Below are 22143 nucleotides of genomic sequence, written 5' to 3'. Positions count from 1 at the left end.
TGTTCCACCCACCTCCCTGTGGACTACCCCTGAGGTTGGAGCCGATGGTGCCAGTACAGAGGGCATTCTTGTCCTGGATGTACTAGAAGTACCCAGGAATTAATGCCCAGCTCTGGACCCCCCCAAGGATTTGGGAGATAAATACCCCAGCTTCCTCACCCTTCAGGGAGATGTTTCTGAATGCACTCTATACATCTCTTAAAGGAACGGAGCCTCAGTTTTCCTCAGCAGTAACTTGATCATTAATATCCCCTAGGGGCTGTCCTCCCTTCCCTGTCCCACTTCCTCACACCTCACCTGTACTTCCTGAGAACACCTCCCAAATAAAAAGTGGGCGCACCTTTTGCACCCACAACTTTGTCTCCAGATTTGCTTTTGGGGATCCGAAACTTAGAAAACCAAGACAGTCCTTCATCTGTCTCCTACCACTTAGTAGCAAATATGAGAACGCTCATCCTATTCTCCTGACTTCTAGCCGGCTGCTCTCTCACTCCACGCTGTCTTTAATTATAGTGTGTTAGGGAAAGTTTCTGCCACCTAATTAGGGCAAGTTGGGAAAAAGGGTTACCATGTTTTGCACTATATGACCCTAGTAGCTGTGTCACGGATGACTGGTGAGTAATGGGCCCTAAGCAGACACCTCTTGCTCGGCCAACGGACACTAAGGTGGCCTGACATGAGAGCTCCACACACCAGGAGAGAATTAATATTCACTTAACTGTGAAAGGAATTGATCAGCTCTTTGAGTGGATGGCTGCTAGAGCAGTTGCTGAGTCTCTAGAGGAACTGATGGAATGGCTGTTGCCTCCTGGGTGATCTAGTTCATGCGGCTGATGAAATGGTTTCCTCATTCTCTGACTTTCCTGCCAACCAAGCAACTTCAGTGTGTATCACTTTTGTATATCCTGAAATAGTCTAACTCACTTTGTGATTCTTGCAAGTTCATTATCTAACTTTAAAGTGTATATGTACTTTAAAGATTTCTAAAGTGTTTTTTTTTAAACAAATAATACTTTAAGAAGTTTGGACCGGGCGCAGTGGCTCATGCCTGCAACCCCAGCACTTTGGGAGGCTGAGGAGGGCAGATCATGAGGTCGGGAGTTCAAGACCAGCCTGGTCAACATAGTGAAACCCTGCCTCTACTAAAAATATTTTAAAAATTAGCCAGGTTTGGTGAAGGGCGCCTGTAGTCCCAGCTACCTGGGAGGCTGAGACAGGAGAATCACTTGAACCCAGGAGGCGGAGGTTGCAGTGAGCCAAGATCATGCCACTGCACTCTAGCCTGGGTCGACACAGCGAGAGTCCATCTCAAAAACAAACAAAAAAAAACAAATATTACTTTAAGAAATTTGGCATTATTCTAGATCCATTTGTAAAAACCACTCACCTTTTTAGTCATTTCAAACTGTACAGTATTCACGAAATTTGTACACAGGCTGAAAGGCATTACGCCAATGAACTTACAGAAAATTAAAGACGAAACAGCCTGGTCACACAAAGTAAAACAGGTTCAGTAAATTTCATTTTCAAATATCATGCTGATGGTAGAAAAAAACCAGGTGACATCTGGTATTACAGGAAATAGGGTGTACAGAGGTATCTGTATGATGTGAACAATGTTTTGTCTCACAAACTAAGAAAAATGTGTTAAAACAAAATACTGTAAACAATGTACAAGAAACTTGAGAAGAATAAGATTAAATTAAAAGTGTTATTTTCAATTTATAGAAGGATTTTATTTTAATCTGCTACTGTTTTAGAGTAGGCTTAACTATGAGTTCTAGAAATTATTATACTAGATTTTCCTAATGCAATGACTATATTGTCAGCTTGGCCTGCCATAACAAAGTACCATAGCCTGAGTGGCTTAACCAACATTTATTCCTCACAGTTCTGGAGGTTGGAAATCTAAGATCAAGGTGCTGGCCAGTTCATTTTCCAGTGAAGGCGCTCTTGCTGGTTTGCAGATGGCCACCTTCTGGCCACAGTCCTGCATAGCCTTTCCTCAGTGTGTGTGCCTGCTTTTTATAAGGACACTAATTCCATCATAGGACCCCACCCTCATAACCTCATCTAGCCTCAACTACTTTCCCAAAGGTCCTATCCCCAAATACCATCACATTGGAGGTTAGGACTTCAACATATGAATTTGTTGGTGGTGGAGGGGACAAACACGAAGTCCATAGCACTGACATATGCATTTGTGCACATGGATACTTGGATGGTTTGTTTCCCTTTGAATGTTAGCCATTCAAATTAGTATACCTGCTGCATATCAGAAGAAACCCTCAACATAGATTTGGAAATGGGATTTTACCTAAGTCCAAGGTACTCTTTCTCCATTTCAATTCTCTGGTATCACATTATCATTTGATCCTTAAAATACACCAAATTGTCAGTGTTTGTATAGCAAGGATAAAGTAGTCATGAGGGAATCTGAAGGGATATTCAAAACACTTAATAACTGGTATGGATGTTGGTTAATCAGAATGCACATGTCCACAGTGGTGGGCAAGGTCCTGGAGCCATGCTGGTGTTCTAGGATGGCAGGGAGGTGGCGGGAAGGGTCACTTGCAAGGAGAGGTGTTAAGTCATCGTTTGCCAAACACTATGTAAATGTTTCAGTATTTTAAAAACACTTGCAGCAGGATTAGAGTGTACTGGCAGAATATCAGTTCTCTGTATAGTAGAGAAATATATTGATGAATTTTCCAAATGTAATGAGAGTATTTCATTAACTGTAAGTCTCTGATGTTCTCATATTGATGAAAAGAATAAGAAGTAGCTTTCCCTAGGAGTCTATAATCTAAGGATTGAATAATCCTCAAACACATATTTGTGATAACCTCTTATTTTGTGGTCCTTATCTGATAACGCACCATTGCAAATAGAACGAGCAAAAACTTTGGGATAGTCCTTCTGTGTGGAACACCACATCTCTTTAAGCCAGCATCACATCCCCTGCCTCTCTGGCATAGCCACACCACCCCTCTGCTCCCTACATCACTGCAGAGGAAAACTCATGCAATAGGATCAGGCCAACCACCTTGGTAGGTGAAGCTGATGGCCACCATGCTGGGAGATATAAGGGGACCAGAGAAGGCCATCTGTTTCTACGTACCCACCTTGACCCCTCACACTTCCCAGAGGAGCCTTCCTTCCTTGGAGAATTGAAACTTGTTCTGCCTTTTGGGACATTTTTAAAAAATGCAGAGCTCCTTGGAAGGATCCCACTTGTGACATTTGGAGTGATGATTTAACTAGTTGCTAAAGATTAGTCCAAAGTCAGCTGAGAATAGGAGAGGATGGCATTAAGCAGGGACCAAGAGGAAGGGAAGGACCTTAATTAAACAGAGGCCATGAGAGAGCATCAAGGTTATGTATGTTTATGCTCCAACCTAGAGACGTATGAAGTGGATCACTCTAAAGGTAGACCTCTATTTGTTATTTAGGAGAAACACTGTGAGACTGCCAATTAAAGTGCATGTTATTTACATTACTAAAAAATTTCCTAAAAGTTGCATTCATAATTTTTGTAAAAAATTCAAATTCTTAACTTTCTGTTGAATATAAATATACCTACAGTACAATATTCATAAGTGTGCATGCAGCTTGATGAATTGTCACAAAACGAATACTCCTGCAAAACCAGGACCAGCTCAAGAAATAGAACATGTCTACCATTTTCCTACTTTCTACCCCTTATCCTCCTTTCCAGCCACTACCCTCACTCTAACCATCACCACTCCAACTCCCAACAGCATCTGTAAGTTGTGCCTGTTTGGGGACTTGACATAAATTGAATTCACATAATCTGTTCTTTTCTGTGTCTTCTTGCTTTTGCACAACATTACGTTTGTGAAATTCATTCATATTTTTGCATGTGAAAGCGGATTTTAATTGCACTCTGAAGGCTGGCCACATCAGTAGATTCTATGGTAAATCTTTTTTGAAGAGTAAAAATAGTATTCTTTTCTTTTTCAAACATAAAACATTCACTGCTCTCCTATACTCTATCTTCAACTTATGATTTCGTTACTACAGCCACTCTTTTTTTTTTTTTTTTTTTTTTTTTTTTTTTTTTTTTTTTTGAGACGGAGTCTCGCTCTGTCACCCGGGCTGGAGTGCAGTGGCCGGATCTCAGCTCACTGCAAGCTCCGCCTCCTGGGTTCACGCCATTCTCCTGCCTCAGCCTCCCGAGTAGCTGGGACTACAGGCGCCCGCCACCTCGCCCGGCTAGCTTTTTGTATTTTTTAGTAGAGACGGGGTTTCACCGTGTTAGCCAGGATGGTCTCGATCTCCTGACCTTGTGAACTACAGCCATTCTTAAATGTTAGTGTGCATTAGGAGTAGGATCCCTGGAAGGGCTTGTTAGCATACAGACTATGGGGCCCCAACTCCAGAGCTTCAGTTCCTGAAGGTCTGGGGCAGGGACTGAGAATTTGCATGTCTAACAAGTTCCCAGATGACACCCCTGCTGCTGTTCCAGGGAACACTCTTTGAGAGCCATTGCCTTAGCATATACTGAATTTGTATCTATCTGTAGGCATTTCTTTTCTGTGTCTAAGTCATCTTTCATTTAAAGTAGGATTTTTGGAGAAACATCCTCACATGGACTGCCCATGGTTTTCCACTGCAGAGACAGCGGCCTCTAACATGTGATGAGGAAGGATGTGCAGCTCTATGAGTGACAGAATGTGGGAGCTCCCCATCAATATGTGGAGATATAAGAGAAATTTTCAAAGCATCTCTCCTTCACATTAGATTTATTGGGTCTTACTGTTAAAAATCTGAAACTCTTTGGTTGGCATGCATTCAGAAGAAGAAGAGCAAAAACAACAACAACAAATGAACCTGTGGAATCAAGAAAGGCTCAGGTCATATCATTACTGATTGCATCAAACCCTGCAGGCAAGAACTCCTTAAGAATAAAGCTTAAAGACTAAAAGTAATAGACAGTCTCTCCAATACATTCTCCTCAAGCTAAACCCAGACACTGTCCACTCCATTAGCCAGCCACCAGCCACATGTGGCTAGTGAGTATTTGTGTTGTGCTGAGCCCGAATGACACATGCTGTAAGTGTAAAATACACACCGAGTTTCACAGACTTAGCTCATACACATACAAAGAATGTAAAATATTGTATCAATAACTTATTTTTAGGTTTTTTTCTTTCAACTTTTATTATAAGTCCTGGGGTACATGTGCAGTATGTGCAGGTTTGTTACATAGGTAAACATGTGTCATGGTGGTTTGCTGCACAGATCAGCCTATCCCCCTGGTATTAAGTCCAGCATCCATTAGTTATTCTTCCTGATGCATGTATCAATAATTTTTACGTTGACTACATTTTGAAAATATTATATATGGATATAATGGTTAAATAAAACGTATAATTAAAATTATTTTCCTTGTCTTTTTTCTTAATGTGGCTTTTAGAAAATTTAAAACTACATATGTGCTTCTCATTTGTGGTTCACATTTATTTCTACTGGACAGTGCTGTTCTAGATAATTTAAAATTAGCCTGATTTATACAAATAGTTAAATACATGTTTATTTGAAGGGCAGAATTAGGAAGATGGAAAATTATAGCTTGCCAAAGGATCATCCATTAGAAACTAGGAAATCTAATTTGGCTTATAGCGAAGTATCTGCAAATGGTGACAGAAATGACTGGGAAGAAGCCCTAACTAGAGATTGTTCTGAGAAGTAATGGGAGGATGAAAGAGAATGGTACATTTGTAATAGCTACCCAAACTACCTTACACCCGAACAATACCCAGTGGTTGAAAATTTTTGCTTTATGTTGATTGGACCTAAATTTCTTAGTCTGATATTCAGAGTCCTCCATAATCAGGGCTGTACGTCAGCAACAAATTAATGAGTGGGTGATGGATCCATCATTTAAGTCAACTGGGTTTATTCATTGTACCTAAAATAGGTCTTCTGATGTCCTTCTTCTTTTTCCCAACTAGAATAGCTTCCATTTGCACACCCTTCACATCCCAGCCCAAATCTCATATTCTCAACCCACATTTCACAGACAACTCCAAGTAGAGATGCTCCTCAACCCTAAGCTCCTTAGTATGTTTCAGTGTAAGACTTTTTTGATACTTTATCATGATCTGTCTGGCTTTCTTTGCTGCCCTGCATCCTAGTTATATGGCCTCAGGTCAGCTGTTATTGCTCTGTGCTTCACTTTCCTCCTTTGTAAAGTGGGATGGTAATTGTATTTATATCACAGATGAGAGTGGAAGGCATGAAAACATGTGCAGTTCTTAGAATAGAAACTGATGTATAATAAGGATTCGATAAATATTAGCTGCTAACATTACTGTTGCTGATATTAGCTATGCAGCACATGTTTGTATATCTCATATTTCCATCGAGATTGTAAATTCCTTGAAAGGCAAGAACTGTATTTTCTTTTCAATATTGCATAATGTCTTAAAAAAGTTAGGACCCAATAAATATCTGTTGATGGCCGTAAGGAATGTCAATAAATTTTAATTGGTACCTCTGTAGGCCATACTGTGTACTAATCACAGGGATAAAATGATGGACAACATAAATACTGTCTCTCCACTCCTGAAACCTAAATTCTAGTAGGGGAAGATGGATAGGAGGAAAAGATGCAAAGAACAACAGAAGAAGATTTACATAGTTAGAGACGGCAGTGAGTGTTATAAAGCAACACACAGGGGGCTGAGATGGAAGTTTAGTGGAGGTGGCTTTACCAAAAAGATGACCAGAGAAAGCTGTGTTGAGGCAGAAGCACAATGAGAGGAGTGGGAGAGGTGTAAGGTGAGACTGGAGAGACAGGGAAAGTCTGCAATGGAAAAGTGCAACTAACGGCTATGGTGAGCTATTTGCATTTTACTTGGAGGGAAACCTGAGGGTACTATGGGCATTCAAGAAGGAGTGTGCTGTGATCTGTTTACTTTGTTTTGTCTGGTAACGGTGGTAGACGTTTTACCCAACTTAAGAAATGAAATTATCTTCAAGTGCAATGTATTAATATGAACATGACCTTTGACTTATATAAAGGTTAGCTAATTTATATAGGGTTCAAACATAAACACTTAATCTTGGGCTCATTAAAGCCAGCTATCTGTTTAATACGTGAGTGTGTGAACTCCAAAAATAAAATTAGTTATCTGCCACTAGAAAAAACAGTGAGCAAAGTCATGAATCAGGGTTCTGCCTGGACCTCCATTGTGACATATTCTCAGTTATTAGTTTAGGTAAAGGCCCTGTTGCTTCATAACAGGTGTCAGTTTTGAGGGAATGACTCCAAATATGATTTTGGAATAAGAAAGGATGTAAATAACGAAAACATAATAAAAATTATAGAGTGAGTCTGCTATAAAACACAGAGCACGCAGAAATCAAAACATACTAGCATTTAGTTCTAGGCATCACTGACTTTAAAAACAGCAGACAACTTGAAACATACTATTTTCCTTGAAAACAGAAATGTTTTTACAAAACCAAGTATTTATCATTCACTTTTTTCCTTGCTGAATTAGCAGACATTAAAAAAAGCCTTAACTTATGTGTATGCGTGTTTCCTTTTCCAGCTAAATTTTTAAATGAAATAAGTTTAAATGAAATACATTTATATGTATTGATGTTTCAATACATATAATATAAACTGATCACATTGGGGTAATTAGCATATCCATCATCTGGAACATTTATCATTTCTTTGTGTTGGGAACATTCAATACACTCCTTCTGGCTATTGAAAACTATAAGGTATATTGTTGTTAACTACATTCATCCTATGATGCTGTAGAATGCTAGAATTTATTTCTCTGATCTAGCTGTAATTTCGTATCCTTTAACAAATCTCTTTCTATCCCTGCCACTTGCCCCTACCCTTTTCAGCCTCTAGTATCCTATTCTACTTTTTACTCCTACAAGATCAACCCTTTTTAGCTTCTGCCTGTGAGTGAAAACACGTGGTGTTTAATTTTCTTTTCCTGACTTATTTCCCTTAACATCATGTCCTCCAGTTCTATCCATGAAAGCCACGAATGATAGGCTTTCTTTTTCATGGCTGAATAATAATCCATTGTGTGTTTATCATAAGCAGACTCATAAGGAAAATAAACCTTCACAGAAATGGGAGAGTTTTCGAAAAGTCTCTTCTCAAATCTATTCTTTTGAGATCAGACTAGATCGGGCGCATTCAGGGTGGCATGGTGGTAGACGCAAATCTATTATTTAGCCTTCAACTTGTGTGGCTTCAGGCATGTTACCCAACCTAAGTCTTGGTTGGATAAAATTAGAGAAAATTAGGGAAATATTAACAACATCATCCATCTCTGGAAGAGACTGGGCAGCTGTTCAACCAACGTGTTCCCCCAGAGTCTGATGTAATCTGTTGACTCCATCTTGAGAGAAGACGCCGGGAAAGAATCTGGGAGGGGCTTTGACCAGGGACAATAATGTGGAGAAGAGGGAGATGGATGTGCGGAAGGGTAAGCTTGAGCTGGATGCTTGGTGGTGTTGACTTGCTTCTCCTCCTCCTGATGCTGGTATATATCAGTGTTAGGTGATAAATCAAGTAGTTGGATATCCAAGTCTATACTAGTCTACACCAGGATTCTGCTAGGAAGAAAGCTGCAGGAAGCAGGAGGCTGGAAGTCAGAAGCAGGATGCAGAAAGCTGCAGGACTGATTAAAAAAAAAATGGTTTCTGATTTTCCTGAAACCATGAAGGAAGATTCAGGGAAACCCAGTGCCTGGTATTTGGAGTGGTCTCAAGGCTTTAACCATCTACCCTGAGGAAGAGGTTGAAAGAAATATTTGTCTCATTATGTATTAGTCTGTTTTCATGCTGTTGATAAAGACATACCCAAGACTGGAAAGAAAAACAGGCTTAATGGACTTACAGTTCCACATGACTGGGGAAGCCTCACAATCATGGCAGAAGGCAAGGAGGAGCAAGTGACATCTTACATGGATGGTGGCAGGCAAAGAGAGAGCTTATGCAGGGAGACTCCCCCGTGTAATACCATCAGATCTTGTGAGACTTACTCACTATCGCCAGGACAGCATGGGAAAGACCTGCCCCCATGATTCAATTACCTCTCACCGGGTCCCTCCCACAACATGTGGGAACCTAAGATGAGATTTGGGTGGGGGTGTGGCCAAACCATATCACATTACACGTTTTGGATAGAATTCAGTGAATATTTAGTAATTGATTCGGCCTCATTCCGTGTTTAAGATAGATGTGGCTGGCATAGAAAACATTTTTGGGTGGTGTAGGTAATTTGAAACAGTGTAATGAGTTTACATGCTTTTTGAAAACCTTAGATCTTTATGAGACCTTAATGAGTCAGTCTGGGAGTATTGTCACCTTGCACATATTTGTGTTGGTTCTCAAAACAGGGTGTGTGTGCATGCATGCGCTTGCATGTTGTTTTGAGTACACATATATGTTTATGTGAGTGTCACTGTCCCTTATGCCTGAGAAAAATAATGTTTTGCCTTTCCATTCTAATTTGACACATCTGGTGCAAAATATCAGGGCTAATTCCAAAATGAAATAGGAAGACGATCTTCTCATTAAATGCCATCAATGCTTAAACCTTGTCTTCATACTTGATTAAAAAATGTTCCAGTCTTTGCCACTAGCTAGCCAATTATTCCTTTTTTCTTATTAAGGAATGCAGCAGTTGAGACATCTTCCCCCGTGCTCCTTCTCTCTCTCTCTCTCTCTCTCTCGGGGTGTGTGTGTGTGTGTCTAGATAAATATATCCTCCTAGGAATAGTGGCAGAATAGCTGACAATAAACGTCATTAGAAAAGAGTCAGAGCAAAACATCCCTGCTTGTGAAAACCTATTGTCAAAAACTAAGATAGGCTACATCTCTTTCTAAAATTTGAGAGAATGTTTTTCCAATACCACTCCATAACTATAAATTCAAGAAGGCCAGACCCCATTTTTAAAAGGTACTTTACTGTTGCCTGTTTTGTATTATAACTTGAAATCAGAACTTTAAACTGTGTTCTTGAGTTCTTCCAGATGGGATGTGGAATGGTTTCTCAAACTGTTTTGTATGATTTTTAAAAAGTTCTACCAACAAAAAGGGGGTAGCGAGCAAACAAAATTTCAAAAAAATCACATTTAGTCAATTAATGTGGGATATGCCCCATACTTCCATCTCCCCTGAGCGTTTCAATTCATGTTAGCATGGTGAAGGCTCTGAGTTCTGCATTATAGAAAATCGACTTAACTTTGCCTAATTTTGTAGTTTCCAAAACGTTTTGACTGACTGCTGAGCTCATTTATCAAAGAACACTTATTAACATCATCAAAGATACTATAAAATTTTAAACATGGGGATATCTGAGCAAGAGCCCCACCGTGTTGCGTATAGATCTGAATTCACTTCAAAAGAAGTGCCTTTCTCCAGCGTTTTTGCCCAGTCAAAATACAATGATGTGCCATTCTACATGAACTATTGTCATGATATCTGTTTTTCAGTGGCCACCTCTTTGTTTAGTTTTTGTTTTTGTCTTTTCTGACAGGGTTAAAAAAGCAGGTCCACTTTATTTACAATGATCAGTTGGTGACACATGGATCTTTGAGCTTTCTGTGGCCTTGTGGAGACACCTGGGCAGAGGCCACTTCTGTTAGGTTAATACACCCCCCTTCCTCATCCTGCTATGAGAGTCATGCTGCTGTCAGAATCCACCTGCTCTGAGTACAGTCCTATCTATTTAGTGTCAAAAACACATAACTTCAAAATTAACTCTGGAAATACTTTCTAAAACTCTTAAAGTACAGTATTTATTTTTAAGTTCAAATATTAATGTGTATTTGAGTCCAATGCACATTAAAGTTTGAGAATTACTGAGTTAGTCTAAATGATATTTCATAGAAAAATAGACTACACTTAACTAGCAAATGTTTTGTGTTTAATCAGATTGGTTAGACATGCCACCTTTTGTGGAGATAATCTAAAGAGTTACTCCAAATATTATTTTTATACTAATCAACAAGAAGTGACAGGGTCAGAAAAATACATACTCTAAAAATAGTACACTGGGGAGTCAAAGTTAAACACTTAAAAATATGAGTCAGAGATATTATGATTTTAATTTGTAGACAGAAAAGACTTCATGCATTTTTGGTTGGGTAAGTATACATCTTGGGTTTCTCCAGTCCTAGTGAATCAGGTCAATTCTGGTATTATTATTAGTATTATTATTATTATTATTTTTTTTTTTTTTTTTTTGAGACGGAGTCTCGCCCTGTCGCCCAGGCTGGAGTGCAGTGGCACGATCTCCGCTCACTGCAAGCTCCACAGCCTCCCGAGTTTACGCCATTCTCCTGCCTCAGCCTCCCGAGAAGCTGGGACTACAAGTGCCCGCCACCACGCCTGGCTAATTTTTTTTTTTTTTTTTTGTATTTTTAGTAGAGACGGGGTTTCACCGTGTTTGCCAGGATGGTCTCGATCTCCTGACCTCGTGATCCGCCCGCCTCGGCCTCCCAAAGTGCTGGGATTACAGGCGTGAGCCACCGTGCCCGGCCAATTCTGGTATAATTATTAACAGCTCCCTGTGAATCACTCTAAAAATTGTGCTGGTTTTGAAGATATATGATTACTTCTATTAGGTGATGCCCACAAACGCATTCCAAAATATGGACTAGGGACCTTCCAGTCTAGGTCTTATCTATAAGAGAATAAAACACAAAGCAGGCAGAAAAATCTATGAAAGGCACTAACGGAATGTCTGGTATTCAAGCACAGATACTCAGTTACCAAATCTCCATTGGTGAGTGGGGCTAGATAGAGATTCCTCAGGTGTTTCTGCTTGCCGGCATAGTTTACTCCGGTTGCTTTTCAATATTCAACTGGTGCACGCCCTATGGTGTACTGGAAAATGCTCATCTTGATGGTCAGGGGCTGGGCAACATCTGTTGTTAAATATTTTGAATGTTACCTGTTATTGAACCTCTCTAACCTGCATTAGCATATCAATAGATTTCTTGATTTGGTGATGATTCAATGACATATGACTGTCCCACCTGGGGTAGTTAGGATTTTAAAGCCAGCAAATAAATTTAATAACAATAATTGTAAAAAAAATAGTGCTGCCAACTCTTGTTGAAAGTTTACTATGTTTGAGAAGCTGCTGTAAGCACTTTAAGTATATTAACTCTTTCAGTTTTTGCAACCCCATGATATAAATACTATTATGGTTCCCTTTTTTACACATGAGAAAACTGAGGCACAAGCTAAAAACATTACCTAAGGCCACACAGCAGTGGTGATGTGAATTTGAAATAAATTGAGACTGATAAAGGCTTCATGGCTTGGCCCAAGGAATTCAAAAATAAGGCCACTAAATTTGAAAATGATCACAAGGATGCTCATATAAATTTGGACCTATTTGGACATAAATTTAGGTCCAAAATACTATGTTGGACAAAGGGATTGTAAACCCATTCAAATAATCTCCATGTCCTAGTCTAGATTTTGTTTTCAAGTCTTATCCACAAGATCTTTAGAAATATGTCCCAAGAGATCATATAACAGAATTGGCTGTTACAAATATATTATTACAGCCATACTTAATTAGTAAGGAAAAATAATATATGCACATTAAAGTGTATTTGGAAGGGAACTACCACTTACCTTCCAATTGCCACTTAGGAATATTTTAAACTGTATTAAATAGTAGATAAATATGTACTGCTTTCAAAGAAGTTTATTATATTCTTTTAGAGGGGAAGAATATCCAAGTCTGAAAGTGAACAAATAGGAAAAGTCTTGGGCTTGAATTTACCTTTTATATTTCTGCAGTGTGACATTTTTGGGAAAATTTACTTCTGAAACAAGAGAATTCTGAAAGGGAATTTCTTTTATTAGGAAGCCTTAATAATAGTAAAAAACAAATTTGGGAAAGTGGCTATAATATTAGAATTAAAAGTGGCCCATTCTCTATGATAGGTTCTATCTCCAATTCTCTAGTTAATTCTTGTGGAAAAAATTTCAGATAATTTCTCATTCACACTTTCTAGAGTCGTGTGAAGTCTCTAATTTTATGCATGACTCTCAATTAAATTCTCCAAGAAACTGTTAAATCATCAACAGCAGCATCACAGAAACTGTTATGTACACACCATTTTATTCCTTTTGATTAAACAAATATGAGGACCTACTATGTGCAAGCCACTGTGTTGAGCTTTGTGGAGAACATAAAAATGAATGAGATTTTGTATCTGCTCTTAAGAGATCTACATTCTAGTGAGCTAGATATGTATGTAACTAATATTGATACAAGGTCCATGATAATATTTAAGGTTTACAAACAAATTTATGAGAAGCAGGATAGTTTACTACTCTATGGGGTAAATTGTAATGAAGACAGGAGAAATCAAGAAAGGTGAAAATACGCATGCACCACCCCCCTCACTTGTATTATCTATTATAATTTCTGTCATTGTAATGTTTGCTCAGATAATTTATGATGGAAGAAGGAAGGATGGGAGCGGGGGAAGGATGGAGTAAAGGTTCTAGTTAGGGTAAGAAAGATATTGAGATTGACTTTGAAAAATGGTCAGGATTTTCATGTACAGAATAAAGAACAAAATGGATGTGACAGCGTGAGGGCAGAATGCTTTAGACCAGTGGCACTTGGGAAAGGACAAATAACTGAGTCGGGCTATAGAGTAAGGTAGAGGCAGGGTCTAAGGAAGCACAAAAGGACCAGGAATATCATACAAAGTGGTTTGGGTTTTACATGTAGCCGGGGGCATGATTGGAGGTTTCTGTGTACTCATTTCATTGTAGTCCCTAGCTTAGGGTCAAGGTCATGATGTGGACCAAGCAGCTAGCTCCAAACTGCCCTCCCTGTTGCCGTGGTTCCAATCCCTGCTCACCTTGCACAGTTCCCAGGGTTCCCATGACACCCTCTGTGTTCTCTGGACACACCTGTATCCTACCTACTCAGGCAAAGAAAGTCCTCTGCTCCAAATTCATGATATGGGAGGCAGCATGGTGGGTAGAAAATGCATGGGCTTTGGTTTCAGACAGATTTGGCTTCCAAATTCTGGTTCCAGCTTTTGGGAAACTGATTCAGCTATCCAAACTTTCTGAGCCTCAGTTATCTGCAAAATTGGGACGATAACACTGACGACTTTTTAAAAGTAATAATGAGAGATTACTTTACACTCATTGAACTGTTGAAAATCAGAAAGAACAAAAATAACAGCTGCTGACAGAAATATGAACTGATATAGCCTGTTGGGAAAGCAATTTGTCAACATCTATTAAAAACACATACTCCTTAAAGCAGAACTCACATTTCTGGAATCTTTCCATACAAATAAAAGCATCAGCATATAAGGATATGTGTGCAAAGAAGTCTATTGCAGCATAGTCTATGTGGCAATAGAGTGGAAAGAAAGTGCTTGCTTATCATAGGAGAATGGTTGAATAGATTATGGTACAGCCAAACTATGGAATATCATGTGAGCTTTAAAATGGATTAATTAGATCTTTGCACAATGACTGGCAGAGATTTCCACCAAGTTTGGCTGCCTGTAGCAGAGCAAGATTTAGCAAGGTATGTGGAATATAACACAATATTTGTAAAATAAACATATATATATTTAATAATGACTAAAAAAATTAAGCCTCCTACTGTGTAACCATGAACACCTTGAAAATCTTTAAATGGACTCAATTACTTTAATGCTTAATATTTTTGAGGTAGGTGCTATTATTGTTCTTATTTTACGTATGAGGAAACTCAAGTTGAGGAGTAGGAAGACTAAATAATTTGCCAAAGGTCACACAGCTTGGTCAGGGTAGGATTGGAATCTGGGCCCAAGTAGTTGGAAGAAGAGACTAGACTCTTAGTCCGTGTATTTTACTCTCTGAGTGATTGAATGGTGAGGAGTACATAAGCAACAAAAAGAGAAAAATTGCATTAAAATCATACATTTTACATAAAGCTTTGTATGTTCATATATTCAGAAAGAGATGCATGATAGTCTCCAAAATGAGAATGGTAGTTATCTCTGGGTGCTGTGATTATATGTAATATTTTTTACTCTCTTCCATTATTTGTATTTTGTGCAATAAATATATTAATTAAACAATCAGAAAAATAAAAAAACATTATTCATTGTAGAAAACACACAAATTTGCATGCATTCACATTTACTAAAATTTTCTTACCGAAATGATGATGATCATTTTATAAGGTTAAAGGGATGTTTCTGGTCAGTATGGAATTTAAAACTGAAACCACAGAAACAATTCAAAATTGAGACTGGATAAGAATTATAAACATTTATTTACTGGAATACACAATTAAATGATGATAGACTGTCAAAAGATGCGGGAAGAATTTTTAATGTACTGTTATATTTGAAAGACAGGTTCAGACTTGTATGCATTGCAGAATACCCTAAAAAAAAAAAACCCTCCATATATGTATGAGGTTAACTAGAAAAACACTGAGAGTTTATATATCAGCATATTACATATGCTTATTTCTGGGTACTGGGGTTATGAGTGATATTTTTGCTTTCTTCTTTTGCTTATTTTTTTGTATGTAATAAATACACATTACTTTTAAAATAAGAAAATATATGTAAATAATAAAAATATTTTAATCTTTTCTCTCATAAATCAATAAAATCCAGGAATTTGTCCTGAGGAACTGATCATAGATACACACAAAGATTTATCCAAAATGTAGGCACTGCATTTCTCTATTATTTATACTAGGAAGAAAACTGTAAATAACTAAGTTATCTAACATTAGGGCACTGGCTATGTAAATTGTGGGACAACCAGATGATAAAATATTATGACATCAATAAAATTCATGCCTTTGAAGAACTTTTAAAGACATGGGTAAATATTCACAGTGTTACTGTTAAATGAAGAAATAGAATAAAGACTTTTATTTTCCTAAAATTTAATGCTTAAAGGGAAATGGCTATGCTTTCATTCCTATTTTTTTGCATTACAAAATATTTTACAATAAAGATATATTATTCTTATAAGTAAAAATAATTTTATATTAAAAATATGATAAATACTACCTTTTAAAGAGATTGCATAAGCTTAAGTAGGTATTAGCTATGGCAGTTAACAGTAATAAAATCATTCTCCTATCCTCACTTCCCACACACACACCTTTTTCCTCTCTCCTTCTCTGAGTCTCAGGTTACCCTTTTGAGAAACGAAGACTACATTGTTATAAATGTAAAGCATTGTGTACAGGAGACACTCAATGCATCTTCTTTCCCCTTCAGTATACCAGCAGAGGACGGCCACTTTCATTCTACACTTAAGGCTCCTACTATCCAAGAGGGATAACTCAGGGATGCTCAAGCGTATTCAGACCCTCTATCAATGCAGATCCAGGGCAGAGCACAACTTTGTCCTCGCTCTGATGAGTGAGAGGGTGAGGATGCTTGGTGGGGGATGGTGAACACCAAGAATGGGAATAGGACAAAGAAAAATTAGCCTGGAGAGTCTTGAGAGGAATTTCATTGGCAGCCTTAGTTTTGTTTCTCCTCAACAGTTCAGGCGAAGAACAGAAACAATGCCATTTTTCAGAACAATTTTGAGTCCACACCACTGGCCAGGCCTACAGTGCTCAGTGGTTGGAATAATTTGTGCTCTCATCTCTTGCACATTCCTGAATCCTCTTCCTAGTACATAATCTTTCTCTTTTGTTCACTTTGGCAAGGCTGACTCTTGGCGCTAGCTTTCCCCTTTTCCTACAGTAATTTTGACTTCTAGGAGGTTTGAAACTAGATTAAGTGTTAAGAAACCCTTTGCCAGGTGACATCCCATTTCAAAAATACCAAAAACAGCAATTGTATGACTTACATGGTGTTCCAAAGGAATACAAGCTCGGGTATGCACCTGAGTATTAATTGATTTTGTTGTTAATATTAATGAGCATATGATTTGGCCTAGTTGACCTTCAAATTTAAATTAGGTACTGATTAAATAATAAGGCAGGTGAATTAAGATGAGTTTAAACAGCACTTTATTTTCCCCCAGAAAGCTGCCTTGACCTTGGCTCTGGGTGAAAATAAGCTATTAGAAGTGTTGAAAAAACTAGAACAGAGCATATTGTTTATCTTAAGGAGGTTGACTATATCTTAAATAGTAATAATAAGAACTTCATAAAAGTTTCATCTGGAGTACTTGACATCCCTATGAATTTTACCTCTGTGTTTATATGCCCCTTTAATATGATTGCTTGTATATTTGTTAACTTAAATAGCCTTAATACTTGTACTCCTAAATTTGTTTTTAAGGATTTAAAGTGCAAACTACCATTAAATCAACAGAGTATTTTTAACCAGTAGAGAAAGAAGTCCTCAATAGATAAGTACACATCCTATTTCAGAAATAACCTCAGAACGCCTACCGACCCACAAATCTTTTCCCAGGCCAGCTTTACCTTGGAGTTAATTTCAATTCAATCCTGGTTGCCAAATCCTTGGCATGCATTCCGGATGAATTATTCATCAGCATTCTTCCTGCTAATATCTCATGCTCCCAGCTCAACTCCTGCCCACCCTATGGCCGTAATGACTCATTGGGAACAGGTGTCATCAGTGTGTAGCTCACAATCTAGCTCTTGATCCATGAGCCAGTTGGTTGCATCTCCTTCTGTTGGCAGCTGGCACAGTTAGCAAGTACATGGGGGTAAGCAGGCAGCAAGCATGGGTTCCTGGTTCCCAGTGGAAAATATGTCTAGAACATTAAAACAAAACTGCTGGCATAGAGGATACCTGGTTTACAATACTTCCTTTTGAAATTCTTCAACCTTCACATGACTGTTCGAATTTTTTAAATATCTGGTCTCCAAAGTGACATTAGCCATCTTATTTTTTGTTTATTTGTTTTCAATCTTCGCACCCTAGAAGATGCTAATTTCCTGTGGAAACTAAGGTTATAACAAATGTAAAGCCAGCCCACTGACAAGCAAAGCTGGAAATAACCAAATGAGTCTCAAAATTCTTGGGAGTTTTATTAGAAAGAGAAAAAAAGACCTGTCCATAATATCAGTGATTCTAAAGCCCAAGAAGATGCTTGGTCAGGATCAAAGTCTGAAAACAAACTCAAGAGAGCAAGGGCTTCTTCAGGACATTTGATCAGCAAAAATGTTCTGCCACTTAAACTGGAGAGTGTAATGAGCATTTCTATAAGCAATCTTATAACTGCAGAGCTCTAAAATAGCCCAGATGTCACAGAGAAGAGATATTTCTGCATGAAAGCTAATAATGGAGAATGTTTGAAATGAATCCTCAACACATATGACTGCCTTTTAACCTTATCTTGACCTCAATCTTGAAGGATTTCAATTGATTTTTTTTTTATTCTAAGCTAGGTATCTATCAGTCAAGACAATAGTTCCAACAGCATTAGACACTTGTTCTAAGCTGGTCTAAGCTTTGAACTGATAATCAACCAAAAACAGTGGTTTTCTGTACATGCTATTTCAGAAGAAAAAGGCAAAAATCATACCCTAGGCATTCTGTTTTTAATTGAAAGAGGACTGCATACTAGTTTGGATTTTAAAACATTTCTATTTTCCCTAAGTAAATAGGTTAATGGATATTAATGGCTTATTTCAGTAATACTCATAAAACTTCACATTTAGGAACTGCATTTGTGATACATAACAGAACTCCTTCATGGAGTTACCATCATTAAAAGTTTTATGTTAAAAAAATCCTAAAAGTATTCCAAAAAATGAATCTTGGCATAAGCAATTAATGGTGTGAGTTCCTAAAAGCATCAAGAAACATCACAAACAGTGTGCTTCTGTGAAGGTGCGATATCTCCAAACTAAACAACTCAACAGGAAAAATCCCAGCCTGAAACATGGTCACATTCAAATTAATTTATCTCTCTTTCATGTTTCTTAAACTCTGCCACTCAACTTCATGACACTTTAAAATTTTTAGCACAAACTAAATGATTGGTATGACCAAAATTTTTGCTTAAGATGAACACCACTTTCTGTCTTTTCACTCTGATCGCATTTGATCAGATTTATTTATCTCCCTGAGATGACCTAGAGTTTCCCATCAGAGCCTATGTGGGTATTTGACATCAGTTATATTTTTAGATACACTATGTCTTAAAAAACAGTTAATGTACTCTAACTGAAAAATACTTTATCACTAAAATATGCCAATCATCATCTAAGCCTTCAGCAACTTGTAATCTTTTTCCTGGTGGAGGGTCTTGCCTCAATGTTGATGGTTACTACTGGCCACTCAATGTTGATGGCCACCACTTGGTTGCTCAAGGTTGAGGTACTTATGGTAATTTCTTTCTTTTTTTTGAGACGGAGTCTCGCTGTGTTGCCCAGGCTGAAGTGCAGTGGCATGATCTTGGCTCACTGCAAGCCCTGCCTCTTGGGTTCACACCATTCTCCTGCCTTAGCCTCCCGAGTAGCTGGGACTACAGGTGCCCGCCACCATGCCTGGCTAATTTTTTGTATTTTTAGTAGAGACCGGGTTTCACCATGTTAGCCAGGATGATCTCAATCTCCTGACCTCATGATCCGCCTGCTTCGGCCTCCCAAAGTGCTGGGATTACAGGTGTGAGCCACCATGCCTGGCTAGCTATGGTAATTTCTTAAAATAAGACAATGATGAAGCTTGCCACAATGATTGTCTCTTCCTTTCACAAAAGATTTCTCTGTGGCATGCAATGCTGTTTGATGGCATTTTATGCACAGTAGGAATTATCTTAAAATTGAACTGAGTAAGGCCAGGCACAGTGTTGCTTGCCTGTAATCCCAGCATTTTGGGAGGCCGAGGCGGGTGGATCACCTGAGGTCAGGAGTTAGTGACCAGCCTGAATAACAAGGTGAAAGCTCATCTCTACTTTAAAAAAAACAAAAAGCAAAAAAACAACAAAAAAAGCTGGTTGTGGTGGTGCATGCCTGTAATCTGAGCTATTTGTGAGGCTGAGACAGGAGAATTGCTTGTACCTGGGAGGAAGAGGTTGCAGTGAGCCAAAATTGCGCCATTGCACTCCAGCTTGGGCAACAAGAGCGAAACTCCATCTCAAAAACAAACAAACAAAAAATTGAACTCAATACTCTCAAACCTGCTTCCATCTCAAGAAGCCACTTTCTTTTTTTAATAAATAAGATGCAACTTCTCATTTGTTCAAGTTTCTCATGAGATTGTAGTTAAGTCACATCTTCAGTCTCCACTTCTAGTTCTCTTGACATTTCTACCACATCTTTAGTTACTTCCTCCACTGAAGTCTTGAACCCCGCAAAGTCATCCATGAGGGTTGGAATTAACTTATTTCAAACCCTTGCTAATGTTGATATTTTGACCTTCTTTCATGAATATTCTTAATGTCATCTAGAATAGTCAATCCTTTCCATATTTTCAGTTTATTTTGCCCAGATTCATCAGAGGATGACATCACTATCTATGGCAGTTACAGTGTTAGAAAACATATTTCTTAAAAAGAAAGACTTGAAAGTCAAAATTACTCCCTGATCCATTGTCTGCAGAATAGATGTGTTAGCAGGCATGAAGACAACATTACATTCCTTGTACATCTCCATCATAACTCTTGAAAGACCAGGTGCATTGTCAATAAGCAGTAATATTTTGAAAAGAATCATTTTTTTTCTGAGAAGGTCTCAACAGTGGGCTTAAAATATTCAGTAAACAATGCTATAAACAGACATGCTATAATACAGGCTTTGTTGTGCCATTTACAGAGCACAGGTAGGGTAGCCTTCGACTAATTCTTAAGAGCACTACGATTCTTGGAATAGTAAACAAGCATTGTCTTCAACTTAAAGTCACCAGCTGCATTAGCCCCTAACAAGAGAGCCAGCTTGTCCTTTGAAGTCAGGCATTGACTTCTCCCCTCTAGCTATGAAAATGCTAAATGGCCTCATCTTCGAACAGAAGGCTGTTTTGTCTACATCGAAAATCTGTTCCTTAGTGTAGCCACCTTCATCAGTGATCTTAGCTAGATCTTCTGGATAACTTGCTGCAGCTTTTACATCAGTACTTGCTGCTTCAGCTTGCACATTAATGTAATGGAAACAGCTTGTTTCCTTAAACCTCATGAATTAGCCTCTGCTAAGGTCCAACTTTCCTTTTGCAGCTTTCTCACTTCTCTCAGCATCAGTAGAATTGAAGAAATCTAGTACCTTGCTCTGGACTAGGCTCTGGCTTAAGGGAATGTTATGGCTGGTTTGATCTTCCATCCAGACCATTAAAACTTTCTCCTTATCAGCAATAAGGCTGTTGCAGTTTCTTATCATTCATGTGTCCACTGGAGTAGCAATTTTAATTTCCTTCAAGAACTTTTCCTTTGAATTCACAACTAGGCACAAGACGCCTAGATTTCAGCCTATCTCAGATTTCAACATACCTTCCTCACTAAACTTAAACATAGCTAGCTTTTGATTTAAAGTATGATTTAGTATGCAACTCTTCCTATCACGTGAACACATAGAGGCTATTATAGGTCTATTAATTGGCCTAATTCCAATATTGTTGTGTTTTAGGGGATAGGGACGCCTGAGAAAAGGGAGACAGACAGGGGAATAGTGGGTCAGTGGAAGAGTCAGAACCACATTTACTAAGTCAGTCCACTATCTTTTATGGGCATAGTACATAGCACCCCAAAACAATTATAGTAGTAATCACTGATCACAGATCACCATTACAAATAGAATAATAGTAAAAAGCTTTGAAATATTGTGAGAATTATCAAAGCGTGACACAGAGACATGAAATGAGGACATGCTGTTGGGAAAATGGTGCCAACAGACTTGCTTGATGCAGGGTTCCCACAAAACTTCAATTTGTAAAAAATGCAGTATTTTCAAAGCACAGTAAAATGAAGTGCAAGAAAGTAAGGTATGCCTATATTACCTTTTCATCTGGGGACTTGCCAATGAACCAGGAGACAGAGAGAAAAAGGACTATTTTGTTTTCCTTTAGATATATATTTTTTAATTCTAGCGTCCCCACATCAATGTCTCCACTACTTCTTCCTTCCTCAAATTGTCTTCTAAAGAGTAATTTCTTTTTTTTTTTTTTACTTTTTCTGGAAATACTTGGGTCAGCAACATTTTCT

The 22143-nt window shown here is 38.3% G+C and overlaps 1 protein-coding gene across 9 annotated transcripts in view; it reads right to left on the bottom strand.

Moving 5' to 3' along the window:
• The window catches only part of MACROD2 (mono-ADP ribosylhydrolase 2), a 2111745-nt gene that overhangs the window by 89415 nt on the left and 2000187 nt on the right, over positions 1-22143 (bottom strand). The gene's annotated exons all lie outside the window — the stretch shown is intronic.

Source organism: Macaca thibetana, chromosome 10, assembly GCF_024542745.1.
Source record: "Macaca thibetana thibetana isolate TM-01 chromosome 10, ASM2454274v1, whole genome shotgun sequence".
Lineage (NCBI taxonomy): Eukaryota > Metazoa > Chordata > Mammalia > Primates > Cercopithecidae > Macaca > Macaca thibetana.
Note: the sequence above shows the minus strand (reverse complement) of the source record. Positions and strands in the feature narration are given on the sequence as shown.